A 19,635-nucleotide genomic window follows, 5' to 3' on the forward strand; every position below is an offset into this window, starting at 1 on the left:
TTCCGAGGGGCCATTTATCCACCTCCAATAACATGGCCCAGGAAGGTGACATGGGCTTTCACAAATTCACTTTTCGCCAGGTTTATCACCAAGCCTGCCCTCTGAAGTTGATTGAACAATTCTGATAAATATTGTAAATGTTCCTTCCATACGTGATTAAAAATCACCAGGTTATCAATCTAATCAACACAATTGGGTATTCCGAAATTACCTTCTTGATTAGTCTCCGAAATGTGGCTGGCACATTTTTCATACCAAATGGCATTACTTTAAATTGATACAGTCCATTTGATGTTACAAAAGCCAAAATTGCCTTCCGTCTTTCTAACAAAGATACCTGCCGGTATCCTCTGAGCAAGTCCAACTTAGATTTACAATATAAGTTGCTTGTCCCATCTTTTCAACATAGTCTTCCAGACGTGGAATCAGAAATACATCAGTCTTTGTAATGGCATTGAATTTGTGATTAAAGCAAAAACCACAGTTCATGAGTTCTACCAATTTCTGTTCTCAAATGTCACAGTAGAAAATGGTGAACGGTGCTTCCAATTTTTTTAAATAAAGAGCAAAAAAAAATTGGAATTGAAAAATTAAAAGAATATTCACTTCCAAATGTAACTTAAATGTAACTGTAACTCACTTTGATTATGTCATCTTGGCGCATGCATTCAATCTCCTTTTGAACCTGTGCCAACTTTAGGGAGTTATGCCTAGAAGATGTTGCTTAATCGGAACAGTATCTCCTATATCTACATCATGCATAATTAAGTTAGTACTTTCCCAGCTTATTTCCACATACCTCCCCAAGCGATAGTAATAACTCTTTCAGGTCATTTCAATTTTCCTCTGAAGGTAACTCAATAATTTATCCCAATTTTTGACAACTTCCTTATTGTCCAATTTAATTTGAGGAATGTCCAATTCAGAATCCTCTGAACTTGATTCTTCCCTGTGTCGTAACCAATAACACAGTCTCCTTGGCTTTCTTTCCCTGTCAAAATACCTTGGAGAATATCCACATGACACACTCTGTGAGATTTCCTTCTGTCTGGAGTCCTTCTCAAATAGTTCACCTCACTCAATTTCCTTTTGACTTGATAAGGTCCACTGAACCTTGCTTTTAAACGTTCACCCATCAATGGAAGTAACACTAACACTTTATTTCCGATAGCAAAATTGCAAGTTTTTGATTTCTTGTCTGCTTTCTGTTTCATTGTATGCTAGTCAATGATGTCTAGTCAAGTCCCCCGCTCTATTTAATCATTCCTGAAAATTTGACACAGTCCAAATATTTGGTCTCTGAATCCCAACTTACCACTTCATGTCCAAAAGCTAATTTAAATGGATTGAATTTGCTCGATTCATTTGGTTCATCTCTGTTCGCAGAAAGTACAAATGGAATTTGCGTATCCAAATCATCTAGATAGCCTTGACTATAAGCCATCAACATGGTAGTGCTCCCTGCGATTCTGGAAGGTATGCAGTAGATTTGAATTGTTTTATTCCTAAGCTGTCCATACCTCCTTTGAAAAATTTTGGTATGAAGTCTGACCCTTGATCTGATTGTATCTCTGTTGGTAGCCTGTATCTACTGGAAAATTTGAGTAACTCATCTACAATTCTTTCAGCTGTGATGTTGAATAATGGAATGGTCTCTGGAAATCTAGTGGACACATTCATTATTGTTAGCAAATCCTGATTCCCTTTTGTTTTAGGTAGGGGTCCTACGCAATCAATTAAGGCTCTTGTAAAAGGTTCTTCCATTGCAGAAATAGGTATTAAAGGTGCAGGTTTTATTACTGCCTGTGGTTTTCCAATCACCTGACATGTATGATATGTCTGGCAAAATTCAACTACATTCTTGTGCAGTCCAGGCCTGTAAAATGTTTTTGCATATTAGCTTGGGTTTTTCTTACCCCAAAATGACCCCATACTAGTAGTTCATGCACCATTCACAATACCTTTGTTTCATAACTCACTGGCAATATGACTTGATGAACTTCTGCCCATTTCTCATCTGCCTGAATATATGATTGTATCCATTTCCTCATTAAGACATAGATTTTTAAGGTAGTAGCATTCAGGGATGCATTTGGATTCTTTATCCATATATACCTTTTAATACAATTGTTTTAAATTTTCATCTTTCTGCTGTAACTCAGTTGATTTTTCTCTGAGCTAAAAATATTTGCTTTGTCATCTATCTCCTCCTGGTTTGTCTCAACCATTTGATCAAACAGGGTGTCTGCTAGTTCCACTTGAACTTTCTTATCTATACTCTTCGATCTCTCCTGTTTGTGACCTCATTACCACATAGTCAGGAAAAATCCCAGGGTATGTGCCCTGCAATAGTTCAGTTGCCTGAGTTTCCACTGGCCTTTCAACCACAGTAGGCAGCGCTCCTACCTGTGAACTAGCTATACTGTTAGCAAGGACAAATTGTATTCCTGGAGCTGAAAGTTTGTCCAGTACACGTAACATGACTTCTCCACTTTTCACTGGACGCTATAACCTCACTCTACATAATTGAGTGCCTTGTGTCTCACCGTGAATTCCGGTTGCTAGTACGTTTTCTGGGAATAGTCCTTCGGAGGTCCATATCACCACATCTTTCAACATCACAGATTGAGACGATCCTGTATCTCTTAATATTATAGCCTTTTTACCTGCTGCTCCTGGCCCATGCGAGTAAACTTTACCTTCGCAGGTATATGATTTAAGCAGATCTGGCACTTCCTCCTTAAGCAATCACCAACCAAGTTGTACATTCTGGTGCAACTTTCTATCCTCCATTGTGCATTCCATTACCACTCCAACAAAATTCACTGGCTTATCCTGTTTTCCTGTATCTGGCTTCCCAATATTTTTCCTAACCCACCAACACTGTGATTTCATGTGGCCTACTTTATTGCAGTGAAAACACCAGGGCTTTTTAACTTCTCATTCCCCTTCAAAGGTTTCCTTTTTACCCTGTGGTAAGTTATCCTTATGATCTTCACCGAGATCAACCTTTCCCTTTCCACATGAGGATCTCTTTTCCCTAATTTCTATCCCTCATGGATTAAAATTGGTTTTGGAAGTCAAACCTTGATTTATGGACCAACTCAATCATCAGCCATTTCAGCTGCTCAACTTGCCGTTTTAACTCTCTACTCTTGCACATGAGTTCTCACTACTTCAGAAGGTGAATTTTTGAATTCCTCCTGTGTGTCTAAGAGCATCATAGGTTTGCTCTATTTTTGATGCCTTTATCCACCTATCAAAATTACTTTCAAACTCAGTGTAGGTTTGACCAGGTTCCTTAGATTTCTAAGCATTATCTGTCAACTTCTGGCACAAGCTCATACACAATTAAGATGGCTTTCTTCACCTCTTATATGCCCCAGATAGTCCTCTAATAGAGATGTGAATACCTCACTAGCTTTACCTACGAGTTTTGTTTGGATCAACAAAATCCACATTGTCACTGTCCACCTCATGTGTTTAGCCACCTTTTCAAATTAGATGAAAAGACTTCCACATCCTTCTCATCAAATTTAGGCATTCCTGAATATATTTCAACAGTTTCTCACCAGGCCTCTGGCTATCATGGATTTTGCTCATCCTCACTTTCTTCCTCACCAAGCTTACTTCATCTCCATCCTTTTAAACTGATTTTTCTGTCTAAGTGCCAAAGTCCCCCTCTTTCTTCCTTTCCTCTCTCTCTTCTTTTTTCTCTCTTTTCTCTCTCTGTTCCCTCTCTTTTACTTGTTGTTCTGCTAAAGTGATTCTGTCCTTTTCTTTTTGTTCTGCTAGAGTCTTTCGTTCTTTTTCTCTTTCCTCTGCCTTTAATCATAATTCAAACAGTTCAATTTATGTAGCCCCTTCCTTGTCTTTTGCCTCTAACTCAAGCTGCTTCATTTTCAATTGAACTTTAGTCATCTATAAAGATTCTGAATGCATGTCCACCAAATCTAAATGCTGAGCCATTGCTGTAATTATCTTTCCTTTCCTTCCAGAAGGAGGCAGCTCCAGCTCCAGCTTGTCTGCTATTTCCAGCAGCTTGGCCTTATTCGCCTTTTGTAAAACTCCCAAAGTCACTTCTTCCATTCCCAGTGACTGAAAGAGCCATTGCTATCCCAAGCACTGTTTAAACCAATCGAAATCAATACCCAGAACAAAAGATACTAACACCTGCCACTAGCAGTCTTTGATTCCATCAACCCTAATCTCAATTTGGAACTATTGAACAAATCCTGCAAAGAGCCCCCAATCCTTATGGACCAGGCCAAACCCTGTCAAAACATTTCAAGGAAGTAGCCTAAACCCTAACTTTGCTAGTTGTTTTAAGCAACGTGGATATTCCAGGAGTGATGCAGCTGGCCCAACCACTTAGTTTTAAACAAAACTTAATTTATTTACTAGATTACCGAATGAAACACAAACAGAAAAGAACTGAATATGGAATAACTTAAACTATCCAAAAACCTAACAGATTATTCCAACTTAATGATGTTGTTCCAAACACTTGCAACAATCCCCATAAACACCCCTGAGCAAAAAAGGTAAAATCAAACACATGGTCTGACAGGAGAGATGTCAGAGAAGGAAGGATCAACATGGACCTGTTCTTTGGGTCCAGCAGATTCACAACCTCTGCTTGCTAAAAACCAAACCAAACCAGAGAAAAACTGAGCTGGGAGAAATGGCCACTCTTTTCCATTGTACAAGTGTTTTGTTTAAACTTCAAAGCCCTTTTTCTGAGGCAGTATCTGTTAGCTATAATCAAATTAGCCATAAAACCCTTCAGACCTTGACTTCTCTGCAACTTTGTGTTTATGACTCCTCTGAAAAAAAACGCCAAGGACAACATAACCTTGTTAAAGGAGCAGCATCATCACAGTGTGGACTAGTTGGACTGAAGGGTCTGTTTCCATGTTCTATGGCTATGACTCTTTGGCTACTGTAAAACTTGAACAAACTGAAAAGTAAAACAGTTTTGACATATTTGCTGACTCACTGTGGTTCCACTTGTTTCTTTTTGACATGGAGCACAATGTAGTTAAAATTGGTTTATGGACCTTTTGTGTAATCTTGACACTCTGCTTAACAGAAATTTGTGGGCAGGCCTCCTGCAATGTAACCTATCATGCCTTTACAGTACTTTACCCTGAAATTGGGATCTGGGAGTCTCATTCACATGACATGTGCTTGAGAATCTTACTATATGTGGCAATGTTGCCTAGGCTGCTCCAAGCTTTCATTAAAACATCTTTTGTAATTCTGTGGTATACACGAATTGTATACAAAATCAGCAAATTCTGCTTTCATTAGTGAAAGAATTCTCCCAATTCACATTGTAGCACAATTAATTGCAATCCACGTAGGTGCTGTATCACTGCAGCTTGTAGGCCTTTTTGATGTCGTAAATGTAACAGTTATAGAAGAGGCTATCCTGTGACAACAGAGAGAAATGTATTCAGCTTTAATTGGTTTCAAGCTGTTTAAATCTAATTACAATTATATAAGATGAAAAGAAAACTAAAAACTTAATCCAATATTAGCTCCAAAGTCTCACATTTTGTTAGTTCCAGGCTGGCTACGGAGAATAATGTAAACTTATGTGTTTAGTTAAGTTTTCATGTGGATGCCAGTACCTTTTCAAATGTATGGTCAAACATTCAAAATGCAGAAAGTCCGAGTGACTTTTTTTCTGAAATAAAAAGCATATGATTTTGAAGTGTGAAATCAGAAAGCTGATTTGATATTCCTTAAAAGAGGTAAAAAAATCAGTTTGAAATTCCTAAAAGAGAGAAGAATTTTGAAGCAAACATTTGGAAAAACATTGACTTCTGATATTACAAGCTATGCGGAAAGAAAAGAAACAGGTTAGCTTCGTTCTTAGAGTTGTAGCCTTTGTACCATTTTATCATTTATAGACTTGGACAGGACAATAGAAACTCCACTTCAAAAAACCCATTGACTGTAAAGTGCTTTAGGATGTCCTAAGGTAAAGAAAGTTGCCTGATAAATGTATTTTTTTTTCTTTCATCAGTATCCTGTTATGTATGTGTGTATACATTATTTGTTTGTTCATTTCTAAATTTACCAAGTATTTGTTAAGTTTAAAACCAGGTTTGTTGGAGTGGGAAAAAATACAAAATGCTGGAAACACCCTATAGGTTTTGCAGCATCTGTAAAGAGGGAAAAACAGTTAACGTTTCAGTTCAGTCACATAAAGATGTAAAGTGTTATGGTTCCAGCTCATAGTAATATTGGACAAGTCAGATCCCAAAGTGAAATTTTCCTTGATAAATTTTAAAATGTAAATTTTATTATTGTAACTTGGTTACTATGGTGCCTCAGTCACTGAACATAGTTACAAGAGGCTGCCATTGTACTTTTGACAAAACCATGAGTATATTATATAAATTTTTTTAGAAAACAAAGCTATATACAACATACCTTGGAGAGATCATAACATAAACAGCAATACTCTTTACAGATATCACTTAAATCTTCACTCTATAATTTCTTATTCAATTGATGAAGTTATAAATAACCTATTTTCATTGAATTTCTGCACACAAATCTGATTTGGTTCTCTTCATTACTATCTCCCTAAGACATACAAACACAGCATAACTCTGACTTTTCCTCACTGAACTCTAAGAAGAGCTCACAGTGGTTAGCACTGCTGCCTCACAGCGCCAGAGACCCGGGTTCAATTCCCGCCTCAGGCGACTGACTGTGTGGAGTTTGCACATTCTCCCCTTGTCTGCGTGGGTTTCCTCCGGGTGCTCCGGTTTCCTTCTACAGTCCAAAGATGTGCAGGTCAGGTGAATTGGCTATGCTAAATTGCCCGTAGTGTTAGGTAAGGGGTAGATGTATGGGTGGGTTGCGCTTCGGCGGGGCGGTGTGGACTTGTTGGGCCAAAGGGTCTGTTTCCACACAGTAAGTAATCTAATCTAATCTAAAAAGCTCAGGGTTTTTTCCATTTGATTTGATTTATTTGATTTGATTTATTGTTCTCACATGTACCAAACTACAATGAGAAGTATCGTTTTGTTTGCTAACCAGACAAATTATACCTTGCGTAAGTATATCAGAGTAATACAACAGAATGCAGAATATATTTTCACAGCTACAAAAGTGCAGAGAAAGATCAACTCTAATATATGAGAGGTCTGTTCATAAGTCTGATAACAGTGGGGGAAAAGCTGTTCTTGAATCTGTTGGTTCATGTTTTCAAACTTTTGTATCTTCTGCCCTATGTATAAGAAAGTATAACTGGGGTGGGAAGGGTCTTTGAATATGTTGGCTGCTTTTCCAAGGCAGCGGGAGTGTCAATGGAAGGAAGGCTGGTTTTTGTGATGAACTGGGCTGCAATCACAACTCTCTTTAATTTCTTGCAGTCTTGGGAAGAGCAGTAGCCACACCAAACTGTGATGCATCCAGATACGATGCTTTCTATGGTGCATCAATAAACATTGCTAAGAGTTGGTGTTGACATGCGAAATTTCCTAAGCCTTCTCAGGAAGTAGAGGTGTTGGTGTGCTTTCTTGACTGTAGAGTGGATGGACCAGGATAGATTGTTGGTGATATTTACCCCGAAGAATTTGAAGCTCTCAATCACCTCCATCTCAGCACCATTGATACAGACAGGTTCAGGTCGCTTCCTGAAGTCGATAACCAGCTCATTCGTTTGCAGACATTGAGGGAATGATTATTGTCTTAGTACTATGTCACTAAGCTGTCTTATCTCTTTCCTGTAGATTATCTTGTAATTGTTTGAGATACAACCCACTACGGTGGTGTCATTTGCAAATTTGTAAATGGAGTTAGAGCTCAATTTGGCCACACAGTTGTGATTGCGTAAGGTGTATAGTAAGGTGCTGACTACAGAGCCTTGCCGAGCACCACAGTTGAGGATTATTGTGGACGTATTGTTGCCAATTCTTATTGACTGTGGTCTGCAAGTCAGGAAGTCGAGCATCTAGTTGAAAAGGGGTAGAACAGACCTAGGTCTTGGAGTCTGGAGATGAGTTTGGTTAGAATTATGATTTGAAGGCAGACTTAAAGTCAGCACAGTAAGTAGGAATCTGGTGTAGGTAGCCTTGTTATCCAAATGTTACAGGGATGAGTGTAGGGAGATAGTGTCAGCCTTGGACCTATTGCAACAGTTGGCAAATTGTAGTGGATTAAGGCAATCTGGGAGGCTGGAGTTAAAAGTACCATTACTAACCTTTCGAAGTACTTCATAATGAAGTCTACTTGGACTGCTAAAACAGTTTAGGATTTATTTTGACATCTGATGGCTTGGAGATAATCAAAATTAAACTGCTCCTTCTGCAATAAAACTCAAGGCTGTGTTTACTGCCCAGTTTCCATGATTCAAAATTCTGCTTAGGGCTGAAACAGAATTACAATGGAAGAATAGAATCTGGTCATCATGATCCAAGAGGTACGAATAACATAGACAGGACAATAAAACAAGTTCTACATAGTCAGGATGAAAGCTTCGCACCACATTAAGAAGCAGAAGCTCAAAAAGTCAAATGCAAATTGGCATAAAACAAATAACTTAGCAAAATAAGTGCATAGCTCAAAGGCTGTTTTAAGAGAAGTAGGCTCCAGTTTATGAGTCACTGGCACCAGTACTGGGGAAAGTAAAGACTGTGTCACTGAGACAGTCAACATGTGAACAGTACAGAGGCTGGATTCCAAGTGAATAAGTGGGAAGTACAGGATTTTTTAAATTAAATAGCGGAGGCCAAGGATTAAATTTGAGATGATGTGATAAATCAAGGAGTAAAGACAAGGGCAGAGAGAAGGAGGAGAAAATGCAGGAAATCATTAACAGACTTTGACAGTACAGAATAGACAGTATAAATCTAAGAATACATCAATAGATAAGGCTAGAAGTTACAAAAAGAATAAACTGACAAACTAAAGGCTTTATTTCAGAATTTATATGTCATTCAAAACAAAATAGATGAACTCATAGCATAAATAGAAATAAACAATTAGCCACCACAGAGGCATAGCTACAGAATGACATAAATTGGAATCTGATCGTTGAAGAATGCATAATTTACATAAAGCTCAGAGAAACTGGAAGGTTGGCCCCTTCAATAAAAGTTTGTATTTGCACAATAGAGATGGTTCAGGAAACTAAGATGTAAAAGCAGTTTGGGCAGTGATGAAAAATGATAAGGCCGGAAGTTACTCGTAGGAGTGGTATACAGGTGGCTTAAAGAAACCACATGGTTGGAGGATATATAAAGGAATAAGTAATGGGAGCTGGTCAGAAAGGTATGGTGATAATCATGGGGAAATTTAATCTGCATGTAGAATGGAAGACTCAGATGGCCAAACATAGCTTAGATGAAGAGCTCATAGAATGTGGTCAGGATAGTTTCATAGAACAGCACATTCTGGAGCTGACCAGAAAGCATGTTAGACCACACCTGGTACTATGTAACAAGATAGATTTAATTAATAACCTTATATTGAGGGCACACCTAAGTAGCTATGATTATAATATGTTTGAAGTTTATATTCAGTTTGAGAATGGCAAGTGGGGTCCAAGACAACCTACTTTAAACTTTAATTGTACCAACATGAAAGCAGAGCTAGCTAAAGTGAACTGGCAAACAAGGGTAAGGTAAAAACAATGACTGCAGATGCTGGAAACCAGATTCTGGATCAGTGGTGCTGGAAGAGCACAGCAATTCAGGCAGCATCCGACAAGCAGCAAAATCGACGTTTCGGGCAAAAGCCCTGATGAAGGGCTTTTGCCCGAAACGTCAATTTTGCTGCTCGTCGGATGCTGTCTGAATTGCTGTGCTCTTCCAGCACCACTGATCCAGAAACAAGGGTAAGGGACAGGTCAATAAGATGCAGTGACTGACGGTCATGGGACTATGTCAGAATATATCATTGATACAATCCAAGGAGAAAATAACTTTCATGGTTAAAGTGTGAAAAATAAACTTATGGAGAAAATGTATAATTGCTAAAGATGCATAACAGGTCAGAAGATTAAAAAAGGCAAAGTGTGATAAAGTACTAATGTGTGAATAGAGTATAAGAGAAAGCTAGCTAAAATATAAAAACAGTAAGGCTTTCTGTAGACATTTGGGACAAATAGTGGAGAATAATGGCAGATGAATTGAACATTACTGAGGGTACAAATAACAGTCCAGAAATAGCTATACATTGGGAAATGGAAAGGAGGAAGGACTCAAAAAAATTACAGTTATAAAGGAAGTAGTTCAGCAAATGGTGAACTGCAGTTCCAACAAGTCCCTGCATCTTGATAGACTTCATCCAGGGGTCTTAAAGGAAGTAGAGAGAGATATTTGACATGGTTCTAATTTTTCAAATCCCTCTAGATTTTGGGAAGGTCTCATTAGATTTGAATTAGCAATTTTAATTGCTTCATTAAGAAAAAGAGACAAAGCAGGAAACTACAAGCCAATTAACTTCTGTCAAAGTGTTGGAAGGTATTATGAAAAACATTATGGCAGAGCACTTTCATGGGTCAAATAATGTGGAAATTAGTAAATTTGTGTTCTTAATTATTTGTTAATTGATCGGACATGTCATGTCTGATTTTGTTTTAAATCCCAAATACAGAGGAACATTAGGAAAAATACTCCAAGCTTGCAAGAAAAGCTTACAGAAGTAAATTTCCTTCGAGTGAGAGTTGGCCCTGTCACAGGCTGAGGCAAAAGATCACCTTGCACAGGGTAAGTATCCTGTTATACAAGCCTGAAAATTTATTTACACTAGTTTCATTTTCTTAAGGTGGTTTGCAAGGAACTTTGCAGTGTTTTTTGCCCTAATCGACCTATGTTTATATCTGTTTACTTTTTTTCTCCAGGAGATTGAATAACTCAATTTGGGTGGGGTGATTTATGTCTCTGAGTCATAAGGTTCCAGGTGTCCTTTTTATATTTGTTCATGGGATATGGGCATCATCACTAGCTGGGCCAGCATTGCCCATCCTTCGTTGCCTTTTTGGATGCTGGTGAGTTGTCTTCTTGCACGACTACAATCCATTTGCTATAGGGATCCCTGTTAGGGAGTGAGTTTTAGGATTTTGACCGAGTGACACTGAAGAAATAGTAATATATTTCTAAGCAAGGTAGTGAGTGGCTTGGAGGGGAATGTGTAGGTGATGGTTTTCTCATAATCTGCTGCCCTTGTCCTTCGAGATGGTAGAGGTTGTAAATTTGGAAGATGCTAACTAGGAGCCTTGATGAATTTATGCAGTGCGTTTTGTAGATAGCACACACTGCTGCTATTGAGCATCAGTGGTGGAGGATGAGAATGCTTGTGGATATGGTGCCCATCCAGTGAACTGCTTTGTCATGGATGGTGTTGAGCTCCTTGAATGCTGTTAGAGGTGTACTCACCCAGGCAAGTTGTGATTATTCCATCACATGACTGACTTGTGCCTTGTAGGTAATGGACAGGTTCAGAGACTTAGGATGGGTTACTTTCCTAACCTCTGACCTGCTAGGACTTGTGTTTCTTCAGCAGTCCTTTGGGATTGAGTATGATTTGCTTCTACTGCAATTCGATTAGTTGTAAGATGTCTGATAAGCTCAAGTATGATCTGCATTCTGCCACATACAGGGCACTCATTGCATGGAGGATCAAGTTGTTAAGGGACTTGCGCATTCCTCCAATATATTGCCTTTACCTCTGGATGCTCACAAATAAGCATTTCTACATATGTATGTTTTTCTGAATAAACCTTATCCATTTAGTTTGGTCACCAGCCAGGAAGTCTCATGAGTCAACAAAAATATTTGTCTACTTTTGTCCTCAAAGCATCCCTAAATTATTTACATTTCCTTTAGGAATCACCTATCCCAACCAGGTTCTGAATAGAACAGTTGCTGTGGCTGTGGTGTCAAGTGACATTTATTCCACCCACCGGAGCTAGTCGCAAATGATTAGTGGCACAATTCTGCTGGACTTCTCTTTAACCATTTAGAAGGTCTTGGAGAGGGATCCTTCTTTGACGTGCCTTTTGAAGGTTGCCTTAGAAGTATAAATGAGCAGGTATGAGATCTTGGTCCTCAAATACTCTTTCCCTCAGACGGCCAAATGTTTACCTTTTTTCTCATTATTCACGGGTGAGGGTGTTGCTGGGTAGGCAGCATTTATTGCCCATTCCTAATGGTAGGTTGACAGTTAAGAGTCAACCACATGTATGCCAGGCCGTGAAAGGATGACAGTTTCCTTCCCTAAAGAACATTAGTAAATCATATGGGTTTTTCCCAGACCATCACCAATGGCTTCATGAACATCATTAGATACTTAATTCCAGATATTTACTGAATTCAAATTCCTCCAAGTTGCCATGGCAGGATTCAAATGTGGATCGTTATCTGGATCTCTGGATTAACAGTCTAGCAATAATAGCACTAGGTCATCGCTTCCGCTGTACCCCCCACATTAACAGTTAGCAGAACTTTGCCAATATGTTTTCATTAAGAGAAGGCTTTCAGCATAAGCCAGGAAAATCATCTGTGCTTGCCAGAATCTCAAGTTAATTCTAATCAAAAGGGATTGGGAAGGTGGACTGTGGGAGCTAGTTGCACGAGGAGTCAGTCATAAAGTCAGAGTCAGAGTAATACAGCATGGAAACAGACTCTTTGGTCCGACCAGTCCATGCCAAACATAATCCGAAACTAGCCACTTGAGTTTTCTGCTGAGATCACGACTATATTGAGAAAAGGAAACAAGTCTGATTGCAGTAACCTTTATGGAGAGTCCTTGGTGTCTGCCGCAGAACAGATCAGTGCAAAGATCTTCCTTAATCACCTCTTCACAATAGCCAACAAATTCCTTCCAGAATGGCAATGTGATTTTCATCCAACAACAGGCACTGCAGATATGATCGCCACTGTATGACAAAGCTAAGAGAAACACAAGGAACAGCACCAACCAACAATCATGACCTTTTGCAACATCACAAAAGCCTTCAATGGTGAAGGTTTAGAGTCCTACAGCACAGAAGAGGCAATTTGTTCTATTAAGTCTACACCAAACAATCTACACTAATCCCACTTCTTAGCACTTGGCCCACAGTCTCGAATGTTTCAAGTGCTCATCCACTACCTTATTAAAGATTGAGGTTTTCCACCACCACTACTCACCCAGGCATTGAATTCCAGATTTTCACCCTCCTCAGGGAGGAACCATTCTTTTTTTCCCCTCAAATACCATCTAAACATCCCACCCTTCACCTAAACATTACATCCCCTCATGATTGACCCTGAAACCAAGGGGAGCAGCTAGAAGCATACAAAATACGAACAGGGGTCGACCATTTTTAGAACGGAGATGAAAAGAAATTTCTTCACGCAGAAGGTGGTAAGCCTGTGGTATTCACGACCACTGAATGCAGTCAAAGTCAAAACATTATACAATTTCAAGAGGGAGTTGGACATAGAACTTTGAGCTAAAGGGATCAAAGGTTTTGGAAGGGAAAAGCAAGAATAGGCTATTGAATTGGATAGTCAGCCATGGTATAATGAATGGTGGAACAGGCTTGAAGGGCTAAATGGTCTACCCCTGTTTGTATTTTCTATGTTTCTGACTTGACTGCGACCCCTTGTTCTGAACTCCCCTGCCATCAGAAACATCCATCTGTGTCTCTGCTGAATAGTCCTGTTAGAATTTTATAGGTTTCTATGAGATCCCCCTCATTCTCTGAACTCCAGCGAATATCACCCTAACCAATTCAACCTCTCATCATATGTTTGTCCTGCCAGCCTAGGAATCAATGTGGTAAATATTTGCTACAGTTCCTCAAATAGCAAGAACATCCCTCTTGTTCAGACACAGGGTAAACACCTCGCTACTTTAAACACACAGAGAAGCTCTCCTCACGCCGTAATCTGTTAAATTTCAAGAAGCAAAGAACTATCCCAGATTTTACTACTAAAAGAATAAAATTGTTAATTTTTACTTTAGGTCCAACAGAGACCATTTAAAACAAGTTATTTACAACTCCTTTCTCTTAAACCTACCCTTTATCTCCCACTCTACAATACTGCTCCAATAAATTCCCTCTTAAATTTACGGCAAATCAATTTCAAATCCAGTTGTCATCTTCAGATGTCAAACGTTCTCTGTAGATTTCTCGAGGTCGGCTTTGGTCTTCTGCTGCACAAATTTCCATGGACAGGTACTTTTTAGAGAGCTATTCTGCTGGCAGTCTTGGTGCTTGCTTGGCAGCTCTTCGTTGTTCTCCCGCTAAGTGTTCAAAATGTCTGGTTTATACCCCAAGACATCACATCATTTCATTGGTTTGATGTCATCCCAAACAGTAAAATTCAAATCCGATTGGATTTTGGTATTGGTAATTTAATGAGTGACCAAATTTGAATTTGATTTTGTTCCCCAGCAGCACAGCACCAGCCATTTGTGTCAACCAAATGTTACATTTTTAAAACTTTCAGCACACTCTGTACCTCAAAGTCCATGCAAGCTTCCGCGCTCTCGGAAAGGTACTGTACACACCTATAACTTCATAACACTCTTCAGATAATGAGACCAAAACTACACACAATATTCCAGGTGTGGTCTAACCCAGACCCTGTATCATTACAGCAGGACATCTGTGCTTCTATATTGGAATCCTCTTGCTACGAAGGCCAACTTATCATTTGCTTTCTTCACCATCTGCATATTTACCTTCAGTGTACAAGGACACCTTGGTCTCTTTGCACATTTCTCTCTAATTTATAGCCAGTTAATAAGCTGCCTTCCAGTTTTTCCTACAAAAGTGAATAACCTCATCTATCTACATTATGCTGCATCTGCCATACATTTGCCCAAATATTCAACATGTCCATATCATACTCAAGTATCTCTGCATCCTCCTCACAGCTTACCCTCCCAATCTTTATATCATCTACAAATCTGGAGATATTACATTTAGTTTCCTCATCCAAATCATTAAATATAATTTTATAAATAGCTGAGTATTAGCATTGATCTGTGATACTCCACTAGTCACTACCTTGCCATTCAGCAAAAGACACATTTATTCCTACTATTTCCTCTCAGCCAGCTTTCAATCCATCTCAAAACACTACTTTCAATCCCTTGTGCCTTAATTTTACACACTAATCTCTTACATGGAATTTTGTCAAAAGCCTCTGAAACAACTGACCTGAGTGAGAATAGTTTAGAATTCAACAAAAGAGAACAAAAGGATTGAGTAAGAAAGGGAAAATAAAGTACAAGAGTAGGCTTCTGAAAAGCCTCTCAAAGTCCAAATAAACCACATCCACTGACCTCCCCAAGTCAGCAACTCTACTTGTTACATCTTCAAAGAATCCTCAAAGTTTGAATTATGATTAAAAGTAGAGGAATGAGAAAAAGAAAGAATCGCTTTAGCAGAACAAGAAGAAAAAAAGAAAAAAAAAGGAAAGGGAGAGAAAGGAAAGGAAGAAAGAGAGGGAGTTTGAACTTCAGAAATTGGCATTTAGACAGAAGTTCAAAAATTCACTTCTTGAAATAGTGAGAGCTCATATGGAAGAGCAGTGAGTTAAGGTGGCAAGATTAGCAGCTAAAGTGGCTGATAATTATGAGTTGGTCCATAAATCAAAGTTTGGCTTCCAAAATCAATTTCAATCAGTGAGGGATAGAAATTGGGAAAAAGAGAAATCTTCACATGGAAAGGGAAAGGCAGATCTCAGTGAAGATCATAAGGATAAAGGGTAAAAAGGAAACACTTGAAGGGGAAAGAAGTTATAAAGCTCTGGTGTTCTCATGCAATATAGTAGGCCACATGAAATCGTAGTGTTGGTTAGTTAGGAAAAGCACTGGGAAGCCAATTGTAAGAAAACAAAGTAAGCCAGTGAATTTTGTTGGAACGGTAACAGAAAGCATAGGGGAGGCTAGAAAGCTGCACCAGAATGTACAACCTGGTCAGTGGTTGGCTAAGGAGGAAGTGCCAGATGTTCTTAAACCATATACCTGCGAAGATAAAGTTAATTCACATGGGCCAGGAGCAGAAGGTAAAGAGGTTACAATATTGAGAGATACAGGATTCTCCCAATCTATGATGCTAAAAGATGAGGACTATTGCCAGAAATGGTACTAGTAATGGGAATTCACATTGAGACAAGTGCTCAATTATGTAGAGTGAGGCGAGAGAGTGTCCAGTGAAGAGTGGAAAAGTTGTGGTAGAAGTACTTGACAAACCCTCAGCTCCAGGAATATCATTTGTCCTTGCTAATGATATTGCTGGTTCACAGGTAGTAGAGTTGCCCACTGTGGTTGAAAGGCCAGTGGAAACTCAGGCAACTGAACTATTGCAAGAAACATATCCTGGGATATTTCCTGACTGTGTGGTAATGAGGTCACAAAGTCACCAGTTAAAGCAGGAGAGATCAAAGAGTATAGATAAGAAGGTTGAAATGGAATTAGCAGAGACCTTGTTTGATCAAATGGTTGACACAAACCAGGAACAGATAGATGACAAAGCAGACATCTTTAGCTCAAATAAATTAACTGAGTTATAGCAGAAAGATGAACAATTAAAGCAACTTTATCCAGAGACATACACAGAAAAAGCAGCCAAATATATTCCTGAACGTTATTATCTTGAAAATATGTCTTAATGATGAAATGGATGCCATCATATATTCAGGCAGATGAGAAATGGGCAGTTCATCAATCATATTGCCAGTGGGTTATAGAAAGGTGGTCTTGAGTGGCACATGAGCTACCAGTAAGGGGCATTTATGAGTAAGAAAAACTCAAGCTAAAATTCAGAACCACTTTTACAGGCCTGGACTGGTCAAGGATGTAGTTGAATTTTGTCAGACATGTCATAATTGCGAGATAATTGGAAAATCACAGGCAGGAACAAAACCCAACATCTTTAATACTTATTCCTGCATTTGAGGAACCTTTTACAAGAGTCTTAATTGATTGTATAAGACCACTACCTTAAACAAAAAGTGGGAATCAGTATTTGTTAACAATAATGGATGTGTCCACTAGATTTCCAGAGGCTGTTCCCTTAACAATAATCACAGCTAAAAGGATTATAGAGGAGTTACTCAAATTTTTCACTAGATACGCACTACCCACAGAAATATAATCAGGTCAAGGGTCAAACTTCACATCAAACTTATTCAAAGGAGGTATGGACAGCTTAGGAATAAAATCTACTGCGCACCATCCAGATTTGCAGGGAGCAGACATCAAGACCATGTTGAGGTCTTGTAGTCAAGACTATCCAGATAATTGTGTTACAACACAGGACAAACCCTCCTGCTTAGTTTAAAACCAGCAACACAAACGTCTTATCCCATGCAGTAATCTGTAAAAATTGAGTGGCCAAGAACTTTAAAGTAAAAGTAAAAGTTAACTTTATTTCTTAAAGTATGACAGAGAATAATTAACAATTATTTACAATTCCTTACTCTAACCTATGTTACCTTCCCTTCTATAATACTAATCTGATAAAACTCCCAAATCAGATTTTAAACAAGACGACTTATCTCAAAACCAGGCAGCTTTCTGTTCTATTTGGATCTTCCTGTGTCTTTTCTTCTTAGAAATTCCTGTGTTACAGGTTACTGATTGAAAAGGTACTTTCAAGAGAGCTATTTTTCAGTCAGTCTTTTCCCTGGTCTTATACCCCCAAAGCATCAGATTGTGTCATTGGCTTTTAAGATAGTCAATATACTCAATTCAAACTGGATTGGAGTTTGATAATTTTTGGGGTATAATTTAAACTGACTGGCCTAATTCAAATTTGTTTTTGCTTCTAGGCAATGAGTTAATCGAGTTGTTCAACCAAGTATTACGTTGCTACCTTATTGAAAACACTTGGTGCTGTGGCCAGTAGTTATGCTGCTTTCAACTCTCAACGTACACCTTCATCTTCATAACACCTCCCCCTTCAGAAAAAGATGAACCATTATAATGAAAAGATGGTTTCATTTTTATCCCCCTCTACTTTTTAAACACATTATCCTAACACACACATCTTTAATACAAGTTCACCTTCCCATATGCGTATAAAACACTAAATAAATACAAATCTCATCTAAAGTTTATCAATTAAATTTGCGATAATGCACCTACAATTACATTTTTACGACCTGCAACATGTATGATTTTCAAATTAAAAGTCTGTAACATAAGACTCCAATGAAATAGTCTCATGTTCTTGTCTTCAAAGTGTTCTGAGACTGTAAGCGGATTGTGGTCAGTGTACACAATCATCTCAGACACATTGTTTGTGACATACACATTAAAATGTTGGAAAGCCAGTACCAAACTCAATAATTCCTTTTCAATTGTGGAGTATTTCCTCTGGTGGATGTTGATTTTCTTCAAGTAGTAACCAACTGGCAGTTCAATCCCAACCTCATCTTCCTGTACGAATATAGCTCCAACTCCAATGTCACTAGCATCGATGGCAACTTCAAAAGATTTTGAAAAGTTTAATGCAGTAAAAACTTGTTAATATTGATTTCAAATGGTCGAATGCATCCTGGCATTGTTCTGTCCACTGAAATTTTGTTCTTCAGCAAATCGGTTAACGATGCCACGACACTACTGAAGTTTGGAACAAATATCCGATTGAATCCACTGAACCCTAAGAATCGAAGCACCTCTTTCTTAGAGGTTGAGTGTGGTGGCCTTCGTCTTTGCGTTCCGTGGGGTCAACCTTCCATGACCGATGTTATGGCCCAAGAACATCACCTCTGGTTTTGCAAATTCCGTGTTATGTTTATCACCAGTTTTGCTTCTCGTTGTTCAAGGAGAACTGCCAAAAGTACCATGTGAACTTTCCAGGACTTACTAAAGATCACTACACTGTCCAAGTAGACTGCACAGTTTGTTAACCCACCCACAATTCTGTTCATCAGTCTTTGGAATGTAGAGGACACATTCTTATTCCAAAGGGCATCGCTTTTAAACTGATATAGCCCATCTGGGATTACAAACAGAAATTTCTTTCAACAACTCTGATAAAGGTACCTGCCAGTAACTATGCAATAAGTCCAACTTAGTGATGTAACTGGCTCGTTCGACTTTCTTGATACAGTCCTCCAATATAGGAATAAGATATGAGTCCAATTTTGTAATGGCGTTGACCCTCCGATAATCCAAGCAGAATAGCTGAGTCCCGAGCATTTTGGGAACTAAGACAATCAATCAGTGAACTCTACTTGCTCTGGCTTGGTTCAATGATGTCCTTGTCGAGAATGGCCTCCACCTCCTTCTGGTCCTATCTGGCTTTGAAAGGATTAAGCTGATAGGGGTGTGTTTTTTTTTAAAGATTACTTAGTGTGGAAACAGGCCCTTCGGCCCAACAAGTCCACACCGACCCGCCAAAGCGCAACCCACCCAGACCCATTCCCCTACATTCACCCCTTCACCTAACACCAAGGGCAATTTAGCATGGCCAATTCACCTAACTTTTGGACTGTGGGAGGAAACCAGAGCACCCGGAGGAAATCCATGCAGACACGGGAGAATGTGCAAACTTCACACAGACAGTCGCCTGAGGCAGGAATTGAACTCTGATCTCTGACACTGAGGCAGCAGTGCTAACCACTGTGCCACCGTGCCGCTCCATTTTATTGGAGCAATATT

The 19,635-nt window shown here is 39.0% G+C and overlaps 1 protein-coding gene across 3 annotated transcripts in view; it reads left to right on the top strand.

Annotated features, from left to right (window-relative positions):
- Positions 1 to 19,635, top strand: part of exo1 (exonuclease 1) — a 90,351-nt gene that overhangs the window by 17,870 nt on the left and 52,846 nt on the right. For 2 of the 3 annotated variants that reach the window (XR_015758368.1, XM_087991211.1), the window contains exons 3-4: positions 1,387 to 1,476; positions 10,621 to 10,733. The gene's annotated coding sequence lies outside the window, so the exon portion shown is untranslated. The remainder of the gene's footprint in view (positions 1 to 1,386; positions 1,477 to 10,620; positions 10,734 to 19,635) is intronic. The other variant, XM_087991212.1, reaches the window with a different exon arrangement.

This window comes from Chiloscyllium plagiosum, unplaced genomic scaffold, assembly GCF_037043375.1.
Source record: "Chiloscyllium plagiosum isolate Xiang-an unplaced genomic scaffold, Cpla_swu_hap1 HiC_scaffold_10, whole genome shotgun sequence".
Classification (NCBI taxonomy): domain Eukaryota; kingdom Metazoa; phylum Chordata; class Chondrichthyes; order Orectolobiformes; family Hemiscylliidae; genus Chiloscyllium; species Chiloscyllium plagiosum.